At 40.7% G+C, this 4,636-nt stretch overlaps 1 non-coding gene across 1 annotated transcript; it reads left to right on the top strand.

Moving 5' to 3' along the window:
* Positions 1-3,652: 3,652 nt before the first annotated feature.
* LOC125452988 (U6 spliceosomal RNA) lies at positions 3,653-3,757 on the top strand. The gene has a single exon (XR_007247656.1). It is a non-coding gene; the product is annotated as a U6 spliceosomal RNA (small nuclear RNA).
* Positions 3,758-4,636: the final 879 nt, after the last annotated feature.

Genomic DNA, 4,636 nt, shown 5'->3' with positions numbered 1-4,636 from the left:
TACAAGGTATACATACTGGGATACATTCAGTGAATTCAATACTCTGAAATGACATTATTAATTCGGCCTGACTTGTTTTTTTCTGGAACAGCCTAGCTCAAACTTCAACTTTTCCTTAAGCAGTTTGGTATTTTGATCCATTACATGGACAAAACACTGTTATTGATGCCACTTGCTCCTTTCAGTAAGGCTCTTCAATTTCTGATGAAGGGTCGAGGCCCAAAACGTCAGCTTTTGTGCTCCTAAGATGCTGTTTGGCCTGCTGTGTTCATCCAGCTCCACACTTTGTTATAGAACATAGAACATTACAGCACAGCACAGGCCCTTCGGCCCTCAATGTTGTGCCGACCTATTATACCGATCTCAAGCCCATCTAACCTACACTATTCCATGTATATCCATATGCTTGTCCAATGACGACTTAAATGTACCTAAAGTTGGTGAATCTACTACCGTTGCAGGCAAAGCTTTCCATTCCCTTCCTACTCTCTGAGGAAAGAAACTACCTCTGACATCTGTCCTATATCTTTCACCCCTAAATTTAAAGTTATGCCCCCTCGTGCTCGCCGTCACCATCCGAGGAAAAAGGCTCTCCCTATCCACCCTATCTAACCCTCTGATTATTTTATATATTTCAATTAAGTCACGTCTCAACCTTCTTCTCTTTAATGAAAACAGCCTCAAGTTCCTCAGCGTTTCCTCATAAGACCTTCCCTCCATACCAGGCAACATCCTAGTAAATCTCCTCTGCACCTTTTCCAAAGCTTCCACATCCTTCTTATAATGTGGTGACCAGAACTGGACGCAATACTCCAAGTGCGGCCGCACCAGAGTTTTGTACAGCTGCACCATAACCGCATGGTTCCAGAACTTGATCCCTCTATGAGGAAAAGCTAAAACACTGTATGCCTTCTTAACAACCCTGTCAACCTGGTTGGCAACTTTCAAGGATCTGTGTACATGGACATCGAGATCTCTCTGCTCATCTACACTGCCAAGAATCCTACTATGAGCCCAATATTTTGCATTCCGGTTATTCCTACCAAAGTGCATCACCTCACACTTGTCCGCATTGAACTCCATTTGTCACGTCTCTGCCGAGCTCTGCAGCTTATCTATGTCTCTCTGTAACCTAGAACATCCTTCTTCACTATCCACAACTCCACCGACCTTAGTGTCGTCTGCAAATTTACTAACTCATTCTTCTATACCCTCATCCAGGTCATTTATAAAAATGACAAACAGCAGTGGACCCAACACCGACCCTTGTGATACACCACTAGTAACTGGTCTCCAGAATGAACATTTCCCATCAACCACCACCCTCTGTCTTCTTTCAGGAAGCCAATTTCCGATCCAAACTGCTATGTCTCCCACAATTCTATTCCTCCGCATTTTGTACAATAGCCTACTGTGGGGAATCTTATCGAATGCCTTGCTGAAATCCATATACACCACATCAACCGGTTTACTTTCATCTACCTGTTTGGTCTCTTGGATTCTCCAGCTTCTGCAGTTCCCATTATTCTCTACAATTCCTCACTTTTTCTGCTACTGTAATACTGCTCTATTTACACCATTTGTCAAACACAGCTCTTTAGTGTAGTATCTCAGACCTCTCTCTTTGAATGCTCATTCCAGACCGGTGTCCACACTCTCATTGATTCAAATGTGTGTGATCAATTGTACCATCATTATTTACTTGAATCTTATTATAATAAATAGGCCATTTTGGAGGTGGTTATAAATCAATTGTATCGTTGAGAGGCGGCAGGCATATGAAGGCCAGGCAAGGGCGGAAAATGTGCTTCCCTAGAGGACATTAGCGAGCCAGATGTTCTTTTATGAAAATTAATGATAGTTTCTTGGTCCCCATTACTGATTCTGGTTTTATATTCTTGATTTATTAATCGAATTTAAATTCCACTGGCTGTCATGGCAGGATTTGGACCCCTGTCATCAGAACGTAAGGCCACAGCTCTGGATTACTGGTCTCAGTGAGAGTGCCACATGGCCCTTTGAGGGGTTGATCGTGTAGGAGATTGACACTGTCCAGTTCTGGTCGCCCTATTATAGGAAGGATATTATTAAGCTAGAGAGCATTCAGAAGAGACTTACCAGGATGTTGCTGGGTATGGAAGACTTGAGTTGTAAAGAAAGTCTGGATAGACTGAGATTTTTTCCACTGGAACATAGGAACACGAGAGGTGGCCTTGTTGAGGTTTATAAAATCATGAGGGGTATTGAGAGGGTTATTAGTAGGTGTCTTTTCCCAAGGATGGGGATTTCAAGGCGAGGGTCATATTTTTACGGTAAGACAAGAAAGATTTAAAAAAGACATGAAGAGCACATTTTTTATATAGAGGTTTGTTCTTATGCGGAATGAACTTCAAGAGGAAGTGGTGCATGTGGACACTGTTACAGCTTTTAAAAGACATTTAGGTAAGTACATGAATAGGAAAGGTTTGGAGAGATATGGGCCAGGAGCAGGCAGTTGGGGCTAGTTTAATTTGGGATTATGTTCGGCTGGTTGGATCAAAGGGTCTGTTTCTATGCTGTGTGATTCTGTGACTTATATTTCCGCAGAAGAAGAGAAAATAAGGGGGCTGTAAGAAATATTGCACTGATGGAGAACACAGTGAACAGTGACCACAGTAGTGGCAACAGGCAATGCAAGAAATGCTAATTATTTTGTATCCTGTCCAGAAGTGAAAAGTTTAAAAGGGACTTTCAAGATACAAGAACAGGATCAAACCCTTTTACGAACTTAGATTTTTTTTGTCATAGTTGACATTCTACAAGAGAAAGTGACTATTACTAATGAACTAGGGAACTGAACTTCTGATTGGCATCTCAATGACACGATTGATTTATAACCACCTCTGAAATGGAGGTGTGTTAGCTAATGTCTGCAAATCGTGCTTTTGAATTGTTAAAATGAACAGAAACATTTTGGGGCCAGATAGAATCCATATGGTGTGGAAACAGACCATTTAGCCCATCAAGTCCACAGTGATCCTCCAAAGACTATCTCACCCCCTACGCTATCTCTGTAGCCCTGTATTTTCCATGGCTAATCCACCTAGACTGCAAATCCCTGGGCACTATGAGCAATTTAGCACTGCCAATCCACCTAACCTGCACATCTTTGGACTTTGGGAGCAAACCAGAGGAAACCCACACAGACACAGGGAGAATGTGCAAAGACTGGTGCCTGAGGGTGGAATTGAACCTGGGTCCCTGGTGCTGTGAGGCTGCAGTGCAAACCACGGAGCCACCGTGCTACCCCAAAGCTATTGTTATTTAATTAGTGCACTTGAAAAGCACCTGCAGGATACATATTTGAGGGTGTGAATTTTCAATGATGTTGAGGTGGAATCAGCAAGCATGGATTGAGTTGGGTAAATGTAGATAGTCATCCACAGGATGGGAGAAGAGGGATAGAGAGGGGCAAGCCCAGTGAGAAAGAGAAGTACTTTTTTTTATTAAATTCAAATTGCTACCCTATTTTATAGAATAACTAGAATTTTATTGATGCTTTTTTGAAAAAAACTTCCAACTTTCAAGTAATACAATTGATATTGAGTTTGAGCATATTAGGTATTCAAAGTCCATCTGGTTGCTATTTTAAATTGGGAATTAGCTGAATCAGGTGAAACTGGTTAACATACATACACTAAAATTAGAACGATTCAGAGAAAATGAGCGCGGCCCCTGCGTAAGGATGACACAAATTCGGGAAGTGTTCTATATTTAGGGCCTAGTTGTGGCGCAGTGGTAATGTCCGTGTCTTCTGGAGCAGCAAGGCTTTAGGTTCTGGTCTCACCAGCTCTGGAGGGGTGTAATAATATGCCTGAACAGTTGATTAGGAAAAAATAGGTTAAATAAAAATATAAAGCAATTTCAATTTCAGACTTTATGACAAAAAAAGCCTTTGTTTACCCTCCTCTTTTCTTTCCAATGTTTAATAATTCTAATCATTTTAAACTATTTGGAGGCCAACATGTTGTAAAAAGCAGAGGTGCCCATCTACACTGCTATGTGAATCCTAACAGCCTAGACAGTCCAGTCCAATCTGTGCCTTTTTATTCTAATTAATACTTTCTTGTTTTAATTTTATAATGTCTGGAAACGTGTTTTTTTTTTGCTTTTTGCCTCAGTTGTTACTGACAATAAAATAATCTTCTTTTAATTTGCATGTTTAACTTAAAGGGTTATTTTTAGCATTTAACAATAGAAAACAAGTGCTATCGATTGGTACCTCATTAACTCTTCTAATTTCTAGTTCATACAACAAGCCACCCAGATATTGCGTGGTATTACATTGCTCCCTAAACATGTTATTGCACAGCATACGGCACGCACATTCAAAACTCTCAATGTCATAACAATGAAAAACAATGAGCTAGGGAATGAATCAACGTGAAATGCAACTTTGAGAGGAGTGTGAAACCACAATGGAATGGGACATTCCGACGAGTGTAGAAGGAGTGAGCAAAATGTGACTGTGCTTGATGCATTTCTGCTGAAAACTATTTCTCCATTAAATTTGTAGCAATTCTTTGAAGATGCAAAAATGCTAACACATGAATGGTTTAAATGAAAAAAAAGCCAAAAGGACTGAACGTACCTTTCC

This window comes from Stegostoma tigrinum, chromosome 4 (genome assembly GCF_030684315.1).
Source record: "Stegostoma tigrinum isolate sSteTig4 chromosome 4, sSteTig4.hap1, whole genome shotgun sequence".
NCBI lineage: Eukaryota > Metazoa > Chordata > Chondrichthyes > Orectolobiformes > Stegostomatidae > Stegostoma > Stegostoma tigrinum.
The sequence above is the reverse complement of the archived record's forward strand: the minus strand, read 5'-3'. Positions and strand labels throughout refer to the sequence as shown.